At 36.2% G+C, this 27337-nt stretch overlaps 1 protein-coding gene across 1 annotated transcript in view; it reads left to right on the top strand.

The window, feature by feature from the left end:
• Positions 1–1120: 1120 nt before the first annotated feature.
• The window catches only part of gcgrb (glucagon receptor b), a 65042-nt gene continuing 38825 nt past the window's right edge, over positions 1121–27337 (top strand). Inside the window, exon 1 of the mRNA XM_067403082.1 lies at positions 1121–1340. The gene's annotated coding sequence lies outside the window, so the exon portion shown is untranslated. The remainder of the gene's footprint in view (positions 1341–27337) is intronic.

Here is a 27337-nt window from a genome sequence, read left to right as displayed (position 1 = left end):
GTGTGTGGTTTGGGCTGGATGTGTCTTTAGTATCATGTGTCCTGGTCCTGTATGCAGAGAGACACTCAATACCTGAGAGGCACATACAAAGCCTCGTCTGAACCTGAGAGCTGATGCTGGACTCGCTCGTTAAATTGAACCATTTGTCATCGCCAAATATAGAAGCATACATACAAATGTTAATAATTAATTTGTGCAATATTATTTTCAAAATTGGTTATTAGAACGTCTTTAGGTCAGAACGAAGACATCCTACTGTAATGAGAAATGCCATAATGACGCTATAAAATATCATTTTAATTTTATATTTCTTATTTTTCTCTTTTGATTTTGTGGTATTTTACTCTGACATCTTTATTTAATTGAGAAGCATTGTGCTCCTTATATTAATCCTTAATTTAAGGAAAATCGTTTGGAAATATGAGAGGGTCATAAATCTTTGTCACAATGAACAAAAGCACGTTTTACTCTGAAGTCTGTTATTTTAATTATTCTCTTTAATTAGACTCACATTTACTGTAATATAGTCATGAAAGTCATTTTGAATTAAAACGAATACAAAATCATCTCTAATTAAATTAATTAAAATGAACAATAAATCAAATACTAGCTTTACAAAGCAATTATTTATTTATTTTTGCATTATAATACTGTCATAATTATCTTAAACGTAATGCCACAAAATCTTAATGGTCCTTAAAATAGGTTTTCTATCATTTCAGTTAGCAAATATATGTCTTAATGTATTATACTCTATTGATTTTTGGATGAAATATGACACAGACATTGCTAGGGGGGAAAAAAAAGCTTGCTAAGTTTGCTGGTTTAGAAAAGACTAGCTGGACTTCTGCAAAAACTGATTTTTGTATAAAATGCATGCATTAATGATAAAACTGTCACTAATGGAAGTATTTTTTTGAGTTTTGTGTGCAGTTAATAAACACATTTCCTATGTTTTTATTTTCTTATTTGTCCAGACCCGTCCATTTCCGCGAAGATCAAGGCCCCGAGCCTTAATTACATTTTAACCGATATTGATCTCTCGCGCACATTCTGCTGTAGTAAACATGCCGCCCGCGGGCGCCGCAGTGACGTCACGCAGGGCTCCCGGTAACGGATCTGATCCCACACGCGCTCTGCACTCAGCCGCAGGAAACAGCGGCACATGAGGGACGAAAGGCAGGGAAACTATTGAGCCTTTAAGTTTTTCTACTCGCCATTGATCACTGATCAGTTTGTGCTGTGGTGGATTAGCCCTACGCGCGCGCTAAACGAACTCTTGGATTTACTGAGGAAGATGAGCAGTTTGAGAGATGAAGCTCGCGCTGAACGCTCTTCGGGTGAGTCCTACTGATTTCAAGCGTTTTCGACAATTGGTTTTTATTGATCAGCGAAAGTGGTCTGTTGAAGAAGCGCGCGACCGCTGAGTCCGTTGCGCGCGCGCGCGCTCAACACCTGCTCCACCTGAGGCGATTTCTTTTCTCCTGAGTAACATGTTTAACGACTTATAAAAGATGTTTGCGCATTCAAATAACACTTTAACAGAGCTTACATCAAAGCTGAGCTGCGCTTTATGAGGATTTAACTTTGTATTGGTGACGGTCAAACTGTCATTGACGGAGTTTATGAGAGGATACAATCACATAGTACATTTTAGTCTCAGAAAAGCGCTCAAAACACAAAATCTGAATCCAGATTCAGGTCTCTTCGGGTTCTTGAAGATCCAGCAGGATGGTGGGCAGATAAGTAAAGCATTCAAGATATTTATACTTGACCATTTGTGATTGTCAGTGTGATTTGAGCAAATTATGATTTGCTAGTCAAAGGCTACTAGAAGGTAATATTATATTGCAGCATCCTGTTGTATGTAAATGTTATAAAAAACCTTTGATTATGCAAATGAAAGTTTTTTTTATCATTTTAAGTTAGAAATAGCTCCTTCAAGTAAACATTTTCTCATTTTTGTGCTTTAAATGTGTGTGTGTGTGTGTATGTATGTATGTATATAACTTGTATATATATATATATATATATATATATATATATATATATATATATATATATATATATATATATATATATTAGGCTATATAGGCTCCTTCCACTCCGCCAAATAATAACAATAATTGTAAACATTTTAATATGATTTCCTGATTGATAAGGCTAACTGCACATCCCAGGGGCAGATGTTCTTTCTGACGCTGTGATGTTCATGATGTTCAAGTGATGAAGGGTATATTGATAGTGAGTTTTAGTAAACAGTCTGCACAGCACGAGATAATTTCTTCACGCTGGCTGCTAATGTTCACTTGTCTGGTCATTAAAGGAAATGTTGGCTATAGTGTTTATCTTATGCAGAAGTCATTCATTCCCCTGAGTGAGTGTGCTCTGCTTTGAGAGGCTGCACACATCGCTTCTCCAGCGTGTGTGTGTGTGTGAGGAACAGTTTAGTACAGCAAATTGATCCATAATTAGAAGCAGGCGTCCAGAGCTTTAAGCAAACAGTGGAGTGTTACAGGAGGATAATATTGACTTTGTATTCCTGGAGTGTTTGAATGTGATACAGTGAAAACATGATCAGCAATATTTTAATAGTTGCGCTGGAGCTCAAATGTGCTGTTAATCTCCTGGGATTGTTACAAGAGCGTTTCTGCTTTAGCGGATTATTTGTTCTGGGTTTGGGTGTTCGGGGATGGACTGATCATGGTCATGTAAGGCGTTCGTATGTGTCCCCGAATAAACCAAACCACACCACCCTTACAGAGTTTATATTATTATAGTATTCCTCCATTAATATTCTGTCATGATTTCATGGTCCATATGATATGTGTGTTAAAGTTGTGTGATAGCTCAGTGTAAGAAACAGAAGCACCATATTTACACATATTCAACTCTGACCTTGATTTCACAACCTCTGAAGCTCTGAATCTCCATTTGTGATGCTGTTGGTTGATTTGTGTGTCATAAGTGAATGAATTGACACATCGGTCCATGTTCAATGGAAAAAAGTGTTGTTATTGTTAGCTAAATCTATTAAATATAATTTTCAGTCAATTGAAGTTAAGCTGAAATTAAATAAATTTAATTATTGGTTGAGAAGTGTCAACTTTAAAAAGTTTAAAAAACTGTTACGTAACAGTGGGTATCATTAATATGTACGCCCCCAATATTTGCATATGCCAACACATGTTCAAGGCATTAGACAAGGGCAGCCAGTATTAACGCCTGGATCTGCGCACAGCTGAATCAGCAGACTTTATGCAGGCTGCGTGACGAACACTTTGTAAAGATCCATTTTGAGGGTTATATTAGCTGTGTGAACTTGTTTATGGAATGTATTATAGAGTCGCAAGCTCTGGTTCGGGGAGTGCGAGGATTTAAAGGGGCCACGCGCTGAATCTGCGCATTTATAATGATGCCCCAAAATAGGCAGTTTTTTGAGATGAAACTTCACAGACACATTCCAGTGCTTCCCACACATAGACTTTACTTGGGCGGGCCGCCCAAGTATATTCTGAGACATATTTTTGCTTTTATTATTTTTATCCTCTTATACTTTTATATCCGCCCAAGATAATGAAACCATCCGCAATCGATTAACTAGTCGTTTCATACCTGCTCGTTATGTGTGCGTCAGAACTGTTTACTCCTAGTAACCTTTTAAACGGGCGCTGCATTTTGCAAAGTCACTAGGCGGCGCTGTTGTGCGTTTAACAAGATCACGCGACAGCGCTTCAGACTGCTTCAAAGTGATTCTCAATCAATGAAAAGCACAGATTTATGCCAAGCGATTGCTAATGAACTCAAGTTGATGAATTATTACAATGTCTACTTTATGGCCTTTACATAAAATGTTTTAGACGACTGTAAGAATCTGAAGGATCAGCCTGCAATAGTACAGACATTTCAAAATAAGAGTACCTGTGTATTTCGGGCTTGTTTATAATTAAAGGCACACGCTAAGTTTTTTCTTTTGGCCATTATTGGTATTTTGGTTACACAATAAATTGTATTTAATTTGATTTCCATTTAATTCATAGTAAATTATTGTAGTCTCCTCCACAGGAAGAAAACACTAAGAACATTATTTAACACATATTATTCATTTTATAAATTTTACTAGTAAAATCTGTGTCCCATTCACTGAGAGAGACACTATATGACAGCAAGGAGAACATAGGAAAAGGTGAACCATTTAAATGCTGTAATTTTGCATAATTTACAATGCATAATAATGCATATTAGTATGTAAATATTGTATATTAAATGTAATATGTTATGTAATTAAAATTAATTTCAATAAATAAAAATACTGTTAAAAATCACACATTATTTGTTTGTCACATGTAGTAGACCATTTTTGTGACATGGGTAATAGGAGGATTTTTTGCCCGGCTACCACCGCAAGTATATTTCAAACCTGTGTGAAGCACTGCATTCAGGGGACACATCTTGTGAAAGAACATTCTATGGCACATTTAAAGAAAGTTAGAGCTGCACAATTCTGGATAAATTGAAAAACACTTTTTTTTTGTTTCAAACTGAGATCATGATTCTGAATGACAACTAAACAAAATAACATGTAATTTACAAGAAGTTCTGACAAAATATTAATTGCTGCAGTTTATTTTAAATTCATTTGATTTTTTTTTTTTTTGTATGATTCAAGAACTCACTCATAAATACTCTTGTTTCATTACTGGATGAATCAGTGTATTTGAAAGAATCTGTTGAATGAAGATTCAAATACATTTTTTAACACTCACTTGTCGCCACCTGGTGGTGAAACAATGTAATTGATAAATGCGTCATTTTCAGCGCCAAGTTTCTTTCTTTCTTTCTTTCTTTCTTTCTTTCTTTCTTTCTTTCTTTCTTTCTTTCTTTCTTTCTTTCTTTGATTGATAACTGTAACAAAGTTCGTAGATAAGGAAGAAGGAGGTGGGAACCGGCGAACGTTCAACAAAACTTTAATTCAAAATAAACAAATACAAAATGAAAGTAATGCCGGCAGACCCTCGCGGTCATAATAAATAATAAAACATGAAATAAAGTCCAGGCCTGCTCCTCTCTCGTCCTTCACTGTCGTCGCTCCTCCTTTTATGCTTCCGGAGCTCCTCTGTGAGAGACTCAAGGCCGATGTGCCTCGCAGGTGGAGCTCATTATCTCTCTATCTTAGTGCTTCTGTGATAATTTGCATATTTGTAACACCGAAATAAAGATACTATGTGGTTGAAAACACTATGCAGCTGTTAATACCGACAAGACAACTGCTCTCTCAAGATGAACTTTGTAGTAGAACAACTGTAAGTAGTAAGGAAACCATGAAACTGCCACACTGACGAGCTGACATGTGCTGTTTTATTCAATATCTCCTCATCACTGGCAGGTACAGCACTCATTTTCATGTGTTTCTCCACAGCAACTTGTTTGCGTGTCACTCGTAGCTTGTCTGTTTGTGATCCAGGGATGGAGTGAGCTTGAGAGTTGTTCATGCAACCAAACTTAATGTCTGCTTACATTTTAATGCATTTAAGTGAAACTATATCAAGAGTTATATCGAATTTTTTTTCTATCATTATCGATTTAAGACATCGATAAATATCAATACCGTTTTATTGCCCAGGCCTAAAGCCAGGAATGTAACGAGGTGCCGAGCGTCTATTTCATGCTGAAGTGCTGAGTGTTCAGTGTTTTTTTCCGGTCACCGAGAGTTGAAGAATGTTCAACTTTGGGTAAAATGTAGCACTCATCTCTGTCACTTTGTACCCAGCCATCCAATCACAGTGGAGGAGAGGCGGGACAAATACAACACCGACCAACTGCCGCATTCTGCTTGTACAACGTCAACAGACGACGACAACAAGCATAGTAACGGAACAAAATAATTTAAATCAAGAACCAGAGAAAATACTTTACGTTGAATCGACATTTTTATACAGAAACAGTACAGAAACAAACTATCTGTTATCTGAAATGACAAACTATCTGATATACTAGTAACACTTCCACATATTTTCCGTATCATAGCAAGCAAAGTGTCTCAACTGAAAAAAGAAAAAAAAAGCGGTGCTGCCGAAGTGCTCTCAAGCGCTCACAGCAGAGCGTTTAAGGTTTTTATGACAAGCCCCGCCCACTGGTGATGATCTGCCTTATTAAAATAGATCCCACCCTGAGTGAGCCACACATAGTCCGCCATGTATATATAGCTATTGATATGATGTCTGTGCCACATATGTTCTGTTTTTGGATGTACCAATAAACAGTTTCCATAGACTCCCAGCATCTGAGCCACTGAGGACACAGTGGATGAATTTCATTTGTGAAGGAAATGTGCCGAAGAAATTAGATTAAGTCTTGTATGCTTGTGCAAATCATTTTACGCCGGATTTCTTCGCAAACAAAGGTCTGGATTTGCACAAAAGTTGATTCTGAAAGACGGGTTGATACCAACTGTTCGTGTTCAAACCTCACATCTAGAACAATTAAGTATCACACTTCATATTTTGTGAATGTTTCCAAATCCGATTTTCAGAATGTGAATAATTCATATTAACATCTTTTAAGTATGTTTATAACCTTACTTAAAACAATACCTGTTCTATATCCATGCAGCATATATTCTCATATAGAGATTGTGTGAGATTTTCCAGTTCTGTTGTTGTCGGAGTATCCAAAGCACAAGCTGTAAAGACTCATGCATGTTTTTGCTCATTCCCCAAATAAGTGGCAAATTGGACTATAATAAATTATCTGTGGGGTATTGTGAGCTGAAACTTCACAGACACATTCACCAGAGACTTATATTACATCCCGTAGAACGGGTCATAATAGGGGACCTAAAAGAAAAGCTTATTCAAAATATATATTTTTTTATGTTTTGTTAATAATATACAGGTGCTGGTCATATAATTAGAATGCCATCAAAAAGTTGATTTATTTCACTAATTCCATTCAAAAAGTAAACTTGTATATTATATTCATTCATTACACACAGATTGATATATTTCAAATGTTTATTTCTTTTAATTTTAATGATTATAACTGATAACTAAGGAAAATCCCAAATTCAGGATCTCAGAAAATTAGAATATTACTTTAGACCGATACAAAGAAAGGATTTTTAGAAATCTTGGCCAACTGAAAAGTATGAACATGAAAAGTATGAGCATGTACAGCACTCAATACTTAGTTGGGGCTCCTTTTGCCTGAATTACTGCAGCAATGCAGCGTGGCATGGAGTCGATCAGTCTGTGGCACTGCTCAGGTGTTATGAGAGCCCAGGTTGCTCTGATAGTGGCCTTCAGCTCTTCTGCATTGTTGGGTCTGGCATATCACATCTTCCTCTTCACAATACCCCATAGATTTTCTATGGGGTTAAGGTCAGGTGAGTTTGCTGGCCAATTAAGAACAGGGATACCATTGTCCTTAATGCAGGTCCTGGTAGCTTTGGCACTGTGTGAAGGTGCCAAGTCCTGTTGGAAAATGAAATCTGCATCTCCATAAAGTTGGTCAGCAGCAGGAAGCATGAAGAGCTCTAAAACTTCCTGGTATACGGCTGCGTTGACCTTGGACCTCAGAAAACACAGTGGACCAACACCAGCAGATGACATGGCACCCCAAACCATCACTGACTGTGGAAACTTTACACTGGACCTCAAGCAACGTGGATTGTGTGCCTCTCCTCTCTTCCTCCAGACTCTGGGACCCTGATTTCCAAAGGAAATGCAAAATTTACTTTCATCAGAGAACATAACTTTGGACCACTCAGCAGCAGTCCAGTCCTTTTTGTCTTTAGCCGCTTCTGACACTGTCTGTTGTTCAAGAGTGGCTTGACACAAGGAATGCGACCGCTGAAACCCATGTCTTGCATATTTCTGTGCGTAGTGGTTCTTGAAGCACTGACTCCAGCTGCAGTCCACTCTTTGTGAATCTTCCCAACATTCTTGAATGGGTTTTGTTTCACAATCCTCTCTAGGGTGCGGTTGTACACTTTTTTCTACCACATCTTTTCCTTCCCTTTTCCTCTCTATTAATGAGCTTGGACACAGAGCTCTGTGAACAGCCAGCCTCTTTTGTAGTGACCTTTTGTGTCTTTCCCTCCTTGTGCAAGGTGTCAATGGTCGTCTTTTGGACAACTGTCAAGTCAGCAGTCTTCCCCATAATTGTGTAGCCTACATAAATGGACTGAGAGACCATTTAAAGGCCTTTTGAGTTAATTAGCTGATTAGAGTGTGGCACCAGGTGTCTTCAATATTGAATCTTTTCACAATATTCTAATATTCTGAGATCCTGAATTTGGGATTTTCCTTAGTTGTCAGTAATAATCATCAAAATTAAAAGAAATAAACATTTGAAATATATCAGTCTGTGTGTAATGAATGAATATAATATACAAGTTTCACTTTTTGAATGGAATTAGTGAAATAAATTAACTTTTTGATGATATTCTAATTATATGACCAGCACCTGTAGAAGTAATATTAAAATGGCATCAATGGAAATAAATAACATGATTGGATTAGAATGACAAAAATAATTACAGAATTGTAATTTTAAATATTCTTAAGAGACTGAGCTGTTTATGTGTGCATCTGTGTGTCATTGTGTCAATTAAGTTATTTTTGTGCTATTTTACCTTGTCTGCCATTATATAAAATTCACTTTAGCTTATTTAATTTAGTCTGTTTATAGAAAAGTGGACATAACCATTACTGAATGAATTACTTTCTCTCTCTCTCTCTCTCTCTCTCTCTCTCTCTCTCTCTCTCTCTCTCTCTCTCTCTCTCTCTCTCTCTCTCTCTGTGTGTGTTTGAGTGTCTGTGTTTGTGTTTCATTTCTAGGTTGCTGTCAAAAGCAGAGCAGTTTATTATAAATAAACTACTTCACACTATTGAAAAGAATTGATAACAGTTAATCTTTAACTTTCAAATCTTTTACTCAACATAATATATTATTATATTAAAATATAACAATATTTTGCTTATATTTGTCAATATTTGCCAATATTTGTTTTCTTTTTTTATGCATATTGCAGATTTACATTGTTAGATTAGCAACACTGTAACATCAAACAATTTGAATCGATTGAGAATGTGAGTTTTTGCTAGTGTAGAGCGTGTCAAATCATTCACGTATGAGATTCCCTGTTTAGGATTTTAAGGTGCTGCCTATGTAGGTGTAGGCGGCGAAGCAGTTTTGAGACAAGCTAATTTTCTTTGTTTTTTGTCTGTATTTACTGCAGTCTGTTCTTCATGCAGGTGGTCAGGTTGAATCACACTCACTCACGTCTGTCACTGACATCAAACCATGTCACTACGTGATTAGAAACACAACCCTGCTAACGTGATCGTATCCCCCTCAAAGCCCATTGAAAGTTTATTTATATTCAGGTAGGGCTGCGAATCACTGGTCCGTCTCATGGGGAAGCGCACACACACTCACCTGAATGGATTAAACAGAGCCAGGCCATTTCCCTGAGAAAACAAACAGTTGTTCCTTTAAAGAAAATATAATCAGTCTTATTTTAGCTGCTAGTTCATATATAGTGACATATATTAATGACTCTGGATCCTTATTAGTTCTGGGTGCCATTCATCACACAGCGACTCGGTTTAGCACTGAATGCAAACGCTTAAACATCCACATGTCATTTCAATGAGATTTGAGAGTTATGGTGGGAGGATTTTCTGAGACTACAATATGGTGTTTCTCGCATAAAGCTATTATATGGCTTATGTACACTTGGAATATAGTGCATATCATCACTGTTATGGCACTTTCCCAGCTAACAGGGAATGTTCTCAGAATGTTCTGGTTCTCTGAAAGTTAAACATGCTTTCAGAAATGTTAATGCAATGTTTGTTCAAAATTATCTGGTCTTTAATAACGTTTTGAGAACATTATTTGTACATCATTCATGGAATGTTTTTTTTTTTTTTTTTTCTGAAATGTTTTAGTTGGATGCTTATCTAACATTTTTTAAATGTTACTGCTTGTTTCAGAACTTTCATGGAACATTTAAAAAGTTTCATTCTCAGAATGTTTGAAGAATGATAAAATGGAATGTTCCCTTATCATTTGTAAAACCAAGAAAACATTTAAAACATTAAAAAAAAAAAAAAAAAAAAAAAAAAAAAAATGGAAGTTTTGAAGCATTGGAGCCTGACAGCAAATTGTCACTTATATTTTTGTTGAATTGAAAAGCAGCACAGACATTCTAAAAAATAACTTATTTTGTGTTTTACAGAAGAAAGAAAGAAAGTGATGTCAGAAGTTTAAAGGTGACCTATAATGCCCCTTTCACAATATAAGTCTCTGGTGTCCCCAGAATGTGTCTGTGAAGTTTCAGCTCAAAATCCCACACATATAATTTATTATATCTTGTCAAATTTGCCCCTATTTGGGTGTGAGCAAAAACACATAGTTTTTGTGTGTGTACCTTTAAATGCAAATGAGCTGCTGTTCCCAGCCCCCTTTCCAGAAGAGGGCAGAGCTTTAATAGCTAGCAGTGATGCGCGGGTTGATCCAAAATGAGCGGGTGCCTGCGGTCATCCGTGGTCACCCGCGGTTACGAGTCATCCAAAAATATTTTTAATGATATTCGGGTCGCGGTAGGTCGGGTCGTTTGAAATAAAGTTGCCAATTAAACCTTTGTAATTTTCAGTTTTACTTAATAAAGGTTTCAGTTTTACTTTCATGGGTATTTGTGAACATTTATTTATGGTTATTGTAGCCTCAGTCTTTGGCTTAGCCTACCTGTTTTTGTTCGTCTAAAATGCGTTAATAAATACTTTATTAACATATTCTATCCCTGCATTTTGTGCTTGTGAGAGCTTCAATTGGGCATTCACGTGGCGAAATAGCCAAGCCTACTAATACAAGTGAGAAATCCTTATTTACCTTTTGAATGTTGAGCGTTATTAACTTTTGAATAAATGCTGATGCGGGACAAAATGCCCAATTTTCCAACACGTTGAACTGAGCAATGAAATCGTACAATTTTAATAGGCTACGTTACTTTTAAACGCATATAGCTCAGTAATGTCAGTTTTATGTATTTTCTAAGAGGGGGCGGGATTTTTGTTGGGAAAGTCGGGGGAGAGACGCGCACTTCGATTAGACTGGATAAACACATGCAGCATCTTAATTGTTAAGAAAATGAAACGAAATAAATGAATAAATCAAGCCTTTATTACATAACACTACAACATTCAGAAAAAGAACGGTTTGCGCTCCTAAGGGCTTTCACACTTTTCCAAAAGTGGGCCTTCTCTCAGTTGACCTGCTGATTAGGCTAATTCTTTAAGCAGGGTCGAAACATAAACATCGCATTCATCAATAATATGCATCTGACAGCTGAAATGGAAAATGATGGGCCGCCTCAAGAACTGCCTGCTCTCGCCGCTGCACCTCTGAGGGCACCACGTCAGGTCCTGAAATATTTCTCTCCTCCACAGGCCGGATATTATTGGCCAGGGAGGCTGATGGGGGGTTCTTACGTCTATGGCCCAATGACGCTACAATGAGCATTTACTGCTTTTAAAAAAATGCGGGTCAGGAAGCGGGTCGGGTACAATATTTTCTTCTTTTTTTTTTGCGGTCCGAGTTGCGGGCGGGTTAGTTGAAAACGTCGGTCGGGTGCGGGTTGTTTATACATTGACCCGCGCATCACTGATAGCTAGCACTTTGGTTGCTCAACAACAACAAAGCTGGAGAATCTCACACAGCCAAAATGAGGATTGTCAGTAACGGTGTTCAGCCTTAGGCCGGGTTCACACCGCAAGCGGCAGCAGAGCAGAAGCAGCGCATATTTTTTCGGCGTCCATGTTAACAGATGAGAGCGTTCACACCGCACACAGAGGCTGCGCGGCAGCGCGGAGCAGGAGCAGAGCAGGAGCAGCAGTGCCGCGATCGTTTCGCCGCTGGGTCTATTTTTGCTGCTCTGCTAACGCTCAATTAAAGTGAAAGTACACCTTTGATGGACAAAATAAAAGTGATTTCACACAAAAAAGTACTCAAAATGCACAGAATAAGCATATCTAGTGTGTTTTAACAAGAACTGAAGTATGTCAGGAGAGAAAATTAATATTAAAAAATATTTATAGAAGATTTACTCATTTAAACGTGTTTTTAATTATTCAGTTTGGGTTAAAGTATGGTTTATTATAGAAAACTAAACTAAACTAGCCAGAAAATATGATATATAAACATTATTTTAGTTATTACACAGACAGCCATATAGGCTCTTGCATACCCAAATCAAACCCGAGTTTGCTGTCTTTTTCGCCGAGTTTGCAGTCTTGCAAACATGTTCATGCGTCAGATGATGTAAAACACAAAGCTTACCTCATTCGTGTGCAGCAATGGATGACAGGAGGCTTTTATTTATTTATTTTTATTTAGGCTTTATGTTTATATGTGAGTGTTGTACACCTTGCATGTTAACAAACTTTCAAGACTATCAAGTTTAACAATGACCAATTATAAAAACACATTTATAGCTGTCTTTGTAAAGAAATGCTCACTTTATATGCAGCTTCAAGCCGCTGCTGTGATGCTGTACAAAAGCTTCCAGTGTGAATACTCGCGCGTCTCTGCAGCTGCAGTTCCGCTCTGCTGCCGTTTGCGGTGTGGACCCGGCGTTGCATTGTTCAAACCGGAGTCGACACTGATGGAGAGACTCAGGAAGAAGTTACAACTTTTAGAATGAAACTGGACGATTCTGAATGGTTAATGGATAAATTTATGTAGTTGCTGTTAGGGATGCACCAATCCGCCTTTTTCGCTTCCGATACCGATTCCGATACCTAGGATTCAGTATCGGCCGATACAGATCCGATCTTCAAGTAATAAGAAAAGTGCCAAATTACCTAATAAACTTTATGCCTCACATAGGGCTGTGACGGTCGGCATGACAACCGCGCCACAGCGGTCGTGGAGTGTCACCGGCGGCAGTGTGGCGTGTATATAATATATAATCTCAAAGGTCGCGTTAACCGAAAATTTTCCATCATTGATGGAATTTTTTTTTTAGCAGTGACAGAAAAAATCTGCAGCCTGTCCGTCATTTTGACTGATTACTGAGGCTGATGTTGCTTGTAATTGTAATTCCCACCTCTGTCCAGTTGGTGGTGAGCGCGCTCCAGTGTGGCAGCAGAGCGCGAGTTCAGTCTCCAGAATAAATTGAGAACGATGCGTTTGATTACACGCACCCAGTTTGTCCATTTTATTATGTATTATAATACTTATGCTTGCATAATTTAGTTTCTAATCCTTTTTGTTTTAAATAGTTTTTTAATTTTTTTTTTTGCTGCTGACTATAAGTTTATGGTCAACGAATGGCTTTTCTGAGGTATACGTGACATTGTTTACAACACTGATTGAACTGACGTGATACAGATTTCGGTATATTCTTTGATTTTCATTCATATTTATTTCCTTCTGTAAAGTAGTAAAGAGGAAGAGATCATCGCGTTCACTCACGATCCTCAAAAAGTGTTCAAGATGAAAACTGAGAAGTGACGCAGTCTTTATCTTCTTTTCATAATATAAATAAATGCATAGCTTAGGCCTATTTGTTTATCCTATAAGTTTGTGAATAAATATGAAAATGCGAAGCCATTAAATGTGTTAACATTAAAATATAAAAATTAAAATGATGCAGCAACATATGATAGATAGGACAGAACAACAAAAAAATGCTATTAACAATCGTTCATTGTGCAAAAGTTTTATAATATGAACGGCTCTCATACAGAGCGGCACAAAGCGCTTATGCGCATCCCGAGTGCAGAATGATGCGCTTGAAGCATCATGGAGTCACAGCGCTGCGCATTGAAAAGTTCAAAGCACAAAGAGAAGATATATTGATGATGCGTATTGTATTACCGGTATCTTGATGAAGTATAATAATAGAAACATTGATTCATCTTGGAGAGAGTTTCAATGTGTTGACTGTCATAACCGAACGCGACACGCAGTCTGAATGCTGAATGGAGAATGACTGACTGCCGCAGCGGAGGGAGGCATTTACGTGAACTTTCATTTAACGACTTAAATATTTATCTGTACCTCAAATTAAACTATGGAATGGCTTCAGAACACTTGGAATATAGTGCACAGAAACTTTATGGTGCTTTTTTAAATGTTTTTGTGCCTTTTGTGGAGCTTAACAATAACAGAATAGTACACACACAGTATCGGATTTGGATCGGTCCACTCCGGCCGATACCCGATCCGGCAAAAATGGCAGTATCGGAGCCGATACCGATCTGAATATCAGATTGGTGCATCCCTAGTTGCTGTCGAGTTGATTCAACTCATCGACCAGCATGTGCAGTCATGTTAATCTTTTGTGCAAATCCAGCGTTGAATTGATCCTCGTTTGTGAAGCAGTCCGACGTAAATTGACGGCATGACAACGACTCTACTACAACAACTCTTGCTCTTCTCTAAAGCAGCCCAACATGGCCTCAACCCCTTTGTTGAGTGTTCTCGGGGGCGGGGTTTATGTAAATTTTAGGGTTAGTGATGTCACTGACCTGGGAAGAAGCTTTTTGTAGTCCCTACCAACCATTTGTTGTAGTCCTTAAACAGAGAATTCTTTAAAAGAAAATCTCTCTTTGCATTGAACTTTGAGCATTGTAACTTTGCAGATGTTGTTTATGCTATAACAGCAACATTACACACTGACTAAAGTTAAAAAAGTGAAATTATAATCAAGGGCCCCTTTAATAATTTAGTGAATTGTTCTTTTTAGGATCCGGATCACTCAGTTTGAACACTTTTGATTCTTCACAATGACTCATTGATTCAGTTCACTCAGGGAGATTTAAGTCTTTGTTTTAGCACTTTTGCCTCAAATAAATATCTAAAACTTAGTCTTTTTCTGAGTATATGACTTGTAAATGATGTTTTTTAATGTGTATATTTGTTTAGTAGTTTTGTATACATTCGCTAAACGCATCTAAACCAATTACAGCCTAAAAGTTTGATACTTTTGAAAGGCTTGTCAATGAAGAAATTATGATTTTAGTGCCTATAATGGCATCTACTCTGGTACTTCTGCACAAAATCATCTCATGCTGAATTTATTAAATAATTCATTATGATCAAAGCTGATGCAGTAAGAGTGATTTTTGCTATAGCAGAAGCCAGATTACACATGCTCAAGTGACACATGGTGCTAGTCATTAATGTGGCTTCTCAAGTTCGTTACAGTCTCGTTTTGTACTGATTAATCTATGCTAATGAGCATTTTTTCAGATTTGAGTGCCGAGGGTAGAGAATAATTGAACAGCCAGAGAGTCTCAGATATCATTCTCAGATATCAAGTTTTGAGCTATTGATTTATGCTTTAAATTATTTATTAATAATATATGATATACTTTTATGCATTTAATTCTGCTCTTTCCGAAGCACTGAGCTGAATTTATTCATGTGCATATGTATGACGTCCTCTCTTATAACTTTCGTAATTCCATTACGAATATTAAAGTAACTGGTCTTTGATGTTGTTTGAATATTAATGAAGCTCTAGATAATGACAGACCAGGGATGTGGGCTGCTTTTATAATGGACAGCATAGAAACACGACAGAATATGGTCCGTTATTCATTGGAGACATTGCTATTGTTAAAAGTGTTGCTAGCGATAGTGCTTGTAAGTATTAAACTTTGGTGCATAACCATTTATGCATCGCACAATAATGATACATTAAATGTTTCAGCTTCGGGTGAACAGACTTACAGTTGTCACATGGCAAACAATAAAGTAGGTGGAAAAAAAATCTGATCACAGAGACGTGAAGGTGCAGGGCAGAACACCTTGGCAACCGCATAGCAATGCACTGGCAACAGCATCATGATGGGATGTTTTGCCTGGTGGAGCACTGATCACATTTGCTTCAAGAAATGTAGTTCAGAAAAGTGCATTTATTCAGATTCTCTGTGTGTGTGTGTGGTTTTGTTATAGAAAGACTCTTTGTTATGACTCATAATGCTCAAACTCTTATTTAAATAATTTAGCGCCATTGTTATGAACAATATGTAATCTGTTACTGGGTTGCAGCACTATGCCATATAGTGTCATTAGTGTTGTGTGTGTGTGTGTGTGAGACCTGTCCTTTGCTCAGCTCACAGACTGAGGATTTTAGGAACATTAAAGTTTGTGGTCCTTTACAAGACACTATCACACATCATAAATTTCTTGGCATAATATGAAGTATTTCCACTAGATAGCATTTTACAACTTTTCACACATTTCTTGAAACCTTCACCCATTTGCTCACAACATTAAACACTAAACCAAATCTTCAAACTGCATTCAGAGAACATCTGACTCTTGTGGCAAAAGCAGTCGGCTCAAAACCATTTCACCTGTTCTCAAAATCAAACATGGCTTTCAGATCGTACACACATAAATCAGTATATAAACTCTACAGGCCATTCATTAGACACTAAAAAAATGGAGAATAGCATCCAGAACATGTAGTTATAGAAGAATATTGTATACAGTAAACAAAATTTGCAATTACGTAAAAAGTATAGTAATATCAACTAAGGTGATTGTTTAATACTGTATGTACTGCAAGTAAAGTATTGTACTAAATGTCTGCATATTCAGCACTTGCATACTGTAAAAATACAGTTGTTAACTGCAAAATCCCAAAACGTCAAAGAAAACTCTAAATGGAAAGCTCACTCAAAAAGTGCACTCAAAAAAGTTGTGCAACTGCAAAATCAAAAAGTGTTGTGTGTAAACGATGACAACTGTGTTGAAGTTGTGTGTAAAGGGTTAGTTCACCCAAAAATGTAATTTCTCATTATTTACTCACCGTCATGTCGTTCCACACCCGTAAGACCTTTGTTCATCTTCAGAACACAAATTAAGATATATTTGATGAAATCTGATGGCTCAGTGAGGCCTCCATTGCAAGATAATTAACACTTTCAGATGGCCAGAAAGATACTAAAGACGTATTTTAAAACAGTTCATGTGACCTACAGTGGTTCAATCTTAATGTTATGAAGCAATGAGAATACTTTTCATGCACAAAAAACTAAATAATGACTTTAACAATATCTAGTGATGGGCAATTTCAGAACACTGCTTCATGAAGCTTCGAAGCTTTACAAATCTTTTGATTCAAATCAGTGATTTGGAGCGCGTATTTAACGGCCAAAGTCATGCCCCCCAGTGGTGAACCATTGAAATTTGTAAATGTTCTGAAACAGTTATGACGTAACGAAGCCTTGTTTACTGAAATCATGTGACTTTGGCAGTTTCTTTGTAGATCTAGAAAGTGTTAACAACTGTACAAAGAGAATTTTTTTTTTTATTTGAGCAAACGTCGTTTGGGGTCTGTGCAGACCCCAAAGACCCTATAAGGGTTAAATAACTATTTTATAGTTTATTTTATAATTTATATGATATGTATTATTTATAAAAAAATATGTCATTAAATGATAACTTTTTAAACATTTTTATTATTTTTGTAAATGTATTATATTATTTTGTATTGTATTTTTGTAAATGTGTTATATTATTGGTATATGCTGTATATTATATTAATATTTAGTATATTATAATTTAATATTATATTTATTGTATTTATTAAAATATGTCATCTTCAGTCACACTTTAGATTAGGGTCCAATTCTGACTATTAACTAACTATTAACTTTGACTTTTTCCTAAATAAACCCCTAATTACTGCTTATTAAGGTACAGAAGTTGTTAAGTTTAGGATTAAGGGATGTAGAAGAAGGTCATGCATTAATATATGCTTTATAACAGCCAACATCCTAGAAATATGCATGATAATAAGCAACTAGTTAGTGAGAATTGGAAACTAAAGTGTTTTCTTTTTTTTTATCAGCTTTATTTCAGTTAAATTAATTTCTGTATTTTTCCTCCATAAAACAGTGAAGATTGATTGTTAGATGCAATTGTCTCTCCTTTCTGCTTTCCATTGCTAGTTGGAAAATATACGCCTCAACACTGAATGACACATAATAGCAAAAACAAGCTTTATAATCAGCCTGAAGCTCTAGTGGTGTTTTGAAGACGCAAACACACACACACACACACACACACACACACATCACAGGATTTTGAGATATATCTCCGGCCCATCTCAGTGACCCTGGATTGATTCTTGCTGTGATTATTTAAGGTTTTTTGGCCGTGTTCAGCACAGCTCTGCAGCTTCTCACTGGAGTTGTAAATGAATCATCAAAGTTCATCTCATGGACTCTGATCACTGGCTCCGGATCATTCATCCCACTAAATTTAGTGCTTCGCTTCACAGTTCCTTACCTTTAGTTTAAACTCCCGCAGGCTTTACCTTTAACACCCTAAATGTGAATTTAAACACCTTCTCTTTCCCTTTGTGTGCGTCTCTCTCTCTCATATAGCTGCATGGAGGATTTTTATGGTGTTTTTCGGAGCCTGACGGTGTAAATCAGTAGTTCAGGTTCCTTTAATGACTCAGGGTTTCTCCTGCTCTTTTGTTTCTGACACTGACATCCATCGATCCACAAGTTCCTGCCAAAAAATGGGACAGAATTACCCGATTGAACGCTGATGTTCGTAAAGCTGATGTTAAATCGCTCTGACCTTCAACTAGTGCTTCTCTCTCTCTCTCTCAGTGTATGTGTGTGTGTGTGTGTGTTTGTGAATGAGTGACAGATTAATGATAGATGTGGCATTTAGATTTGCACCATCAGATCTGCTTAAGCCTCCGGTTTCTCCTGCTCTTTGTTTCTGACTCCAACGTTCATCGATCCGTCACTTCCTGCCAGAAACGTTTGCAGAGCCCGACAGAATTACCTCAAACTATTAGTCTCCCTCTATCTGCCTGTGACGCTCAGATTAAAGAGCTGTGTGCAGCGCTGTGACCTCCATCTAGTAAACACACACACACACACACACACACACACACACACACACACACACACACACACACACACACACACACACACACACACACACACACACAAACACACAGTTCACTAACCTCACATGCCCTCGTATCACAGCCTTCTGGCCCCGCCCACCAACTCAACATTTAATTTGCATGTCATCACTATAGTAATGGTCGTCATGGCGATGAGCTCTGAAAGTTCTGGTGTCTGTAATTAAGTTAATTGAGCTTAATATCTCTGTGCACACACACGTAAAGTTACACACACAAGTATCTGTTAACTGAACGCAGTTCTTTTGAGCTTTCTGTTCATCAAAATCCAGAATTTCACAGTAATATAAAAGCAGCACAAGTGTTAAAAATACACTCTAAAAAATGCTGGGTTAAAAACAACCCAAGTTGGGGTTGGACAGTTTTATTTAACCCATCTATTGTTTAAAAATTACTATATGTCTGGCTTAAAATGAACCCAAAATAGGTTGGAAATTAAAAAATCAGAGGAAACTCTAATAATCAAAAGATGAACATTTATTACAGTTTTTCTCAATGGATTTGACACATTTCTCCAAAACAGTTATCTCAGTGATCTGAACACTTTGTAATTGTCCTAAACAGATTGTGTTTTCATTTATTTCAGACAAATTGCAGATCATGTGAATAATTTTCTCAAAACACTACGCACAAAGTTCTCAAATGTTTTCAGAATAGTTAATACATCCAACCAAAACTTTAATAAATCAGGAAAAAAACAATCACAGCTTTTTTTTATTGACTTTACACAAATATGAACATTTATGTACCATTTGTCCAAACACAATAATCAAAAGTCTGGAATTTGTCATATAATCAAATGCACTTGGTATGTTTTCAATTTGCCCCAAACTGATATCTGCTTGATTAATAATACACACAACACAAGAGATGCAGTTTACACAAATGTTTACGCATTTATCACAATCGCTTTATGTAATATGGAGAATGTAAAAGGGAAGAGCAAGAGCAAGAAAATAAGCAAGAGAAGGGGAAAATAAAGAGGTTTATGCATAAAGGTGGTGTGTAGGTAGAGGAAGGGCTTTAATGAAAAGGAAAGGAAAGATATATATATATAGAAGACATATAGAAGAAGATCATAGATGAGGAGAGAGAAGGGCTGAGTAAAGTGGAGGGCACTGGTGTAGTGGAAAGAGCAAGAGGAAGAGCAAGCATAGTGAAAGTGGACCGCAGTATGGGAGGCCGTTTCAGCATAAAAACGTTCCAGCATTACTCGTCGTAATTATATTTTTACTAGTAACAATTAAATTAAAGAGCTCTATAATTTAATTTGTACTAGTAACAATTACAATTATAGAGCTCTATAATTCAATTTTTACTAGTAACAATTATGATTGTAGAGCTCTCTAATTGAATTATAGAGCTCTGCAATTGTATTCTTACTAGTGACAACTGAATTGTAGAGCTCTATAATTCAGTTTTTACTAGTAACAATTCCAATTAGAGAGCTCTACAATTCATGTATTACTAGTAAGAATTCAATTGCAGAACTCTGTAATTCAATTGTTACTAGTAATAATCCAATTGCAGAGCTCTACAATTCCACTAGAGAGCTCTCTAATTCAATTGTTACTAGTAAAAACTGAATTATAGAGCTCTCTAATTGTAATTGTTACTAGTAAAAACTCCTATTCATGAGATGCAAAACAGATTGCAGATTTCCCGCCTACAAAGGTGCGTTTCAAAATAAAAGCCCTGTAGCGTGGTTCTGAAGTATCCTGAAATATTTTACAGACTTAGGTAAGATATTAATCATGTTCACATTAAAGCAAAATTAAGATGATGCCTGAGATGAAAGCCTATATTTAGTCGTTATATTCATTCACCTTTGTATATTGGTAAAGCTAAGAGCCAAGAACACTCCATATCACTGGACATAATATAAGGTGAAATGCCCTATATTTAGTATTGTTATGCAATAATAGAATGATTATCGCGGATATCTAATACAAAATAAACACCTCTAGTTGATTATCAATTTGTGTTAATAATAGGCGATTTAGCGCTGGGATGTGTTGTTTTTTGAAATCATGTTTTTGAGTGTTCGTTGTCACTGTTATCAGAGGCGCGTGCAACAGGGTTCACAGCGCTCGTGCACACGGATTAGCAGTTCAATCTATCGCTGTTGCGGAGACTCTCTATTCGATACGTTGAAATCACAAAAAACAAAATACATATAAACGTATCCCTGCTCTTGATATACAATCACTGATGAAAATCTTTGGTTTTAATGAGAAATTTTTTTTTTACACATGGTTGGATTAGAACCGGGAACCTCTTGCACCCTAAACGGAGAAACTGCCACTAGCCCATCAGGACATTCAATTACTAAATGCGGATCATCGTATTTATTAACTAATGTACATACTCTCGAGACTAACGATATTGTATTATAGCAGATGTAGGAAGACTATAATATTTGAACACATTTATAATTTTAATATCATATTATTATTGTAATAATAATACAACATACACCCACCCATACACATTCTTGTCCCACCCACTTTTTAAAACAAAGTTACGCCACTGACCCCAGTTGAATATGCATAAGGCACGATTAGCATAATGATATGTCGCCGAATACAGAGCTCTGTAATGCAATTGTTACTAGTAAGAATTGCTATTGTAGAGCTCTGTAATTCAATTTGTACTAGTAAGATTACAGAGCAATTACAGAGCTCTCTAATTATAATTGTTACTAGTAAGAACTGAATTATTGAGCTCTGTAACTTAATTCTTACTAGTAACAATTGAATTAGAGAGCTCTGTAATTTAATTATTACTAGTAACAATTGCAATTAGAGAGCTCTACAATTGAAATCTTACTAGTAACAATTATGATTAGAGAGCTCTGTAATTCAATTGTTACTAGTATCAATTACAATTAGAGAGCTCTCTAATTCAATTGTTACTAGTAACAATTGAATTAGAGAGCTCTGTAATTCAATTATAGAGCTCTGCAATTACACATATCTTTAATGTGTATTTTTACTAGTAATAAATCAATTAGAGAGCTCTGTAATTCATTGTTACTAGTAAGAATTCAATTAGAGAGCTCTATAATTGTAATTGTTACTAGTAAGAATTCAATTAGAGAGCTCTATAATTGTAATTGTTACTAGTAACAATTGAATTACAGAGCTCTATAATTAAAAATGAATGGAAGTCAATGGAGACATATGACTAGTAATAAATTAATTGTAGAGCTCTCTAATTGTAATTGTTACTAGTAAGAATTCAATTAGAGAGCTCTATAATTGTAATTGTTACTAGTAAGAATTCAATTAGAGAGCTCTATAATTGTAATTGTTACTAGTAAAAATATAATTACGACGAGTAACGCTGGAACGTTTTTATGCTGAAATGGCCTTCCATACCGCAGGGTGGAGGAGAGGTCAGAATTACCCTAATTGAGTGCTTCTGAATCCTGGTCTTTATTCTTTTATTTATAAGAAATTCAAGATAAAGACATTTGCATAATGTTATGTTTGAATATATATGTAAAAGCTGTTGAGATAATTCAAAAATTTATTCTCAAATGTCAGGGTGGCACAAGAGCAAATATTTTATTATCAACTTACTAGATATCTCTCAAATACTGATATAAACAGCTATTTTAAAGTATGGGTGTGTGTGTGTATATATATATAATATATAATTTATATTTAAAAATATTTATGTAACAACTGAAACAACTGTAATAAGCAATTTAATAAATGTTTATTATATGTAATTGTTATTCATTAAACATATTAATACATGTTAATTTCCAACATATTTTGGGTTCATTTTAAGCAAGCAATACAGTCATTTTTAAACAATAGTTGAGTTGAATAAATCTACCCAGCAGGTTGGGCAAACATTTAACTCGACCACTGCGTTAAAACAACCCAATCACTGGGTTTGTCCATTTTCAACCCAACTTGGGTTGTTTTTAACGCAGCATTTTTCAGAGTGTAAGAAATGTTTCTTGAGTATCAAATCTGCATATCAGAATGATTTCTGAAGGATCATGTGCAGTATTGATGCTGAAAATTCAGCTTTGATCACAGGAATAAATTACTGTTTAAAATATATGAATATAGAAAACATAAATTGTAATATTTAACTATTTTTTACTGTATTTTTAAATGTAGCCGTGGTGAGCAGAAGAGACTTCTTAGCTTACTGACCTATCTTCAGGCTTAAATTGAATATACATTTAGAAATTGCCTAATATTTTCTTTAAAATATAATGTACAGTTTGCATAAAACAATTTTTCATTGCGCTTCTACCAGTAATTTGCTATCCTAACTATGAATGTGTGGATTGTAACGGATATTTTCCCGTGTCAGGTGTCTGTTCTCTGAATCCACATAATTCTGCACTTCTTCTTCTTTGAGACAAAGATCTGTCTGTCTTTTTGATTTTTCTTCCCTGTGTCCTTTTTATCATTTTCTTTACTATCCCTTCCCTTAGTCCCTGTGGATCTTATATGTGAGTAATGCAGCAGAGCGTACGAAGTATGGAACTGACCCCAAACGGTGTTCTCTCTCTCTCACACACACACACACACACACACACACACACACACTGCTACTCTTCACTCAAGCCCATCTGGCTGCTCTCAGATCTGTAAAGTCATCTCGTTCCTTCAGGTCTGATTTACATGCGGAATGTTTCTACTTATAGAATCCATAGACATTCCATCCTGTCAGTATTCCGGAATGCCATATGCTTTGGAATCCTGAGAGGAAAGACTGTTACTGTTGATTCCGTTTTAAAAGAGAGCAGTGATTCACTTGAGGGTCAGCTTTACATTGACTTTACCATGGTTAAGAAAATAAACCACACCTGTGTGAGTGGACTGGACTCGAGTGGCTTATTGATTTAATGAAGAAACGGCATCTGTCTGTGATTTGTGTGAAGCAGAAAATGTGGACATAATTGTGTAATGCAGAATGACGTGGAATTTGGCACATTTTGATTAATAAATCAAAATTATGACAGATATATATTACTATTGTATAGTAAATGTACTTATCAAAGTAATAATATTAAAAATATTATTTATACAATTTATTAAAACAGATTTTTTTTCATGTTTTAAATTGCAATTTTTTTGATTACTTTTATTATAAGTATTATGAATTCAATTGATTACTACAATTTTGGATAGTAAATTTGTAATAAATAATTAAAATGCAAAATAAATAAAATTAATTTGTGAGAAACTTTGTGTGAAAACTTAAAGCGAAACGAATTCAATTCATGCTTTCTGATGTTTTTAGGGGTGTAACGATATATATCGCAGTACGATATCGCAGCGATGCAAAAATGTTACAATATGTATTGTAGAGTGATGTCGATACTTTGACGATATGACGGCAGTCTAATCTTATTGGTTGAGCTGCCGACGTGACCTACTGTACTCTGCAACATGGAGGTGGCAGTGAGAGAAGCCGGGTTGTCACCGCATATTAAGTGTGCGTCTCAATCAGCTCTCTAGTTCAGTAAGTGTTTTGCGCACACATTTGCTTTAAGAAGTTCTGTGGGGCCGTTCACATATTGCGTCTTTTCCGCGTACAAGTCAGTTATTTCAAACGCAACCACGCGGCAGGTGCGCTCATAATGGAAGCAACACATTCGCAACGCGCATGCGGTGCATTTTCCAGGCGCATCGAGATGAAAAATTCTCAACTTTTCAGAATGCTGCAAGCGCACTGCAGGTCATGTGACAAGAACCAACCGATCAGCTATGGCCTTTCCCTAACAAAACATCGAAATCTCAGCCGAACAGCTGATCATAGCTGTACAGGGTGGTTTTTAAATCTCATCTCCGTAAATATATCTAGTACTAAAACTAATGCAAGGGCTAGAAATCATTTTATCCTTTGCTGAAACTTCCCTCTTGGAAAGCACAGTTCATGGTTGCATAGCAACGACTGACGCCACGGGAGCGCAAGCGCTTTGGAAAGAAGCGGTGCGGCCACGCCTTCCATGCGTTTTTAGGCGCAATATGTGAACGGTCCCTTAGGATTCTTAATTCTAAGTTCATGTTAATTTTAACTTTTTTTTTTTTTTCAGTGACAGACAGACCTATTCAGCTGTTAATTTGAATACAGAAGGTTTTTATTAAACTTTGAAACGTGATCTTGTATGTACAACAAGGAAACTTATTTAAATTTTTTAATGTTTTTTTCATTTTCAATTTCAGTTTAATTTTGTTGAAAATATCGTTATACGTATCGTATCGTGATCTCCGTATAGAGATATGTACCGTATCATGACCTGAGCGTACTGTTACACCCCTAGATGTTTTACATTTAATGAAATCATTAAAACATAATCTAGAAAAATCTAGACAATGCTGGATTTGGGAAAAAATAAAATGGAACTTTGGAAAATTAAATTAATTTCTTAGGGCCCTATTTTTATACAGAGCTAATCACATTAAACTATATCATCACATGAGGTTCAACACTTCTACAATTTCTATCTGTTAGATGAAACCTTGAATGAAATTACTCTAACCGAATTAGAGAGAAACCCTTTCCGAGGAGGATAATTTAATTGGAAATAAACAAATGAGCAGTTTGACCGTATTGTTGAGCGTCTGGGCCGTGTCAGTGTGTGTGTGTGAGAGTGTGTTTGAGCTGAAGCTCATATCTCTGGAGACAGAAATACAGAATGAACAAAACAGAGAGAGAGAGAGAGAGAGAGAGAGAGCGTTCAGTCGAATTCAATAACACATCCTATTCTTCAGGCCTGATTACACACACATCAATAAAACACACACGCTCAGGTGTAGCTTCACAGATAATGAACGAGGAAATCTGGGTAATTAAATAAAACTCTCTGTAAGTGTTTCTAGTGCAGGAATCTTTAATCTCCTGACTGTGTAGGTATTCTGGGAAAGAAATGAGGATGTAAGTGTAATTAAACCCCGAAGCGCCGGTGAAGAACATGGACATTAGATGCCGAGCCGCTCGCTAATAAGTTCTTCATATATGCCTGTTATTAGATTCATTTTAACCCACTGTTTTCCTCATGCTGTAGGGCAGATGTTTGGTGGTCCGTCTCTTGAATAGAGATTTGTGCACCTGCAGCACATGCCAGACTCCAGATGCCAAACATGTCTGGAAGTTCATTAACGCAGCAGCTGCGAATAGCAGGAGCTCTGTGGAGTTAATGCATAACTCTAGACAAACTCTCAATATGTGAGATTGAAGTGGATTGAGGCGCTGCTGAAACACTGTATCGATCGTGTGTAAATGCCGCGATTCACTCTGAAACATGCAGTGCATGTGTTTTAGTTAAATCACAGCCTCTTTGATTTGACAGTCGGACAAGCTGTGTCACGGTATCGATTACATTACAATATATCACGTAGGTCTAGTGTACTGTATGCAGTATCTAGGAGATTTGGACAGTACACTTTCTATTTATTTGACATTCCTTTGAGCTCCATGGAGAATAGAAGAGGTTGCAGTTTAATGTCTCTCTGCGGGGTGCAGGATCAACGCCCACATTCACAGCACCAAACACCCGGAGAACCTCATCCATCTGCACTGCCTCCTCTCATGGGCGAGAGGAAGGTCTGAAGATGATGATGAGGAGGAGGATGATGTGGTGTGAGCTTGAAATCTCTTGAATGAACAATCCAGCAATCAGTGCAGATTTAACAGAGAGAAATATAGATAGAGAGAGCCAATTATCAAACACACTTCCCACATATAGTGTCTAATTTGATTCTAATTTGCATTCTGTTGCATATTCTGTGCTATTTTAATATAGAAATGTTGAATCATCTGCATAACAATGCGGGATAAAAGTTAAACTTAAAAAGGTACATGAATGAGAAGGCCTTCAGCATTCATGAAACTGATGAAACTACTTTAAAATGATTTTATTTTAAAATTATGTTTTTAGAACATTGCTTTATGATTTTTTTTTTTTTAATGTGACAATTAAACACATTGGTTTATTACCATTAATTTATATTTAATTTGATTGATATAACTGTTATGTACTGTATACAGTACTTTTTTAATGAAACCAGAATAAAGAATTACATATATATATATATATATATATATATATATATATATATATATATATATATATATAAGTGGCATGCCGTGGTGCTCTGAAATGAGGCACATTTTTTTTAATTTTTTTTTTATGAATCATTGTAAATTCATGTGCATTACTCTTAAAGTTGACAAATCTTCCTTGTTAAATGAATATTACTTTACAGTACATCAAAAAAAAAGAAAAAAAGAAAAGAAACCAAATACAACTCTTTTTTGTAATTTTACATTAACAATGTAATGTTCTATTTATCAAAACCAAGTCAATCTCATCAAGCTTCAAGT

The sequence above is a fragment of the Chanodichthys erythropterus genome, chromosome 12, assembly GCF_024489055.1.
Source record: "Chanodichthys erythropterus isolate Z2021 chromosome 12, ASM2448905v1, whole genome shotgun sequence".
Taxonomy (NCBI): Eukaryota; Metazoa; Chordata; class Actinopteri; order Cypriniformes; family Xenocyprididae; genus Chanodichthys; species Chanodichthys erythropterus.
This window is presented reverse-complemented; position numbering and strand designations above follow the sequence as displayed.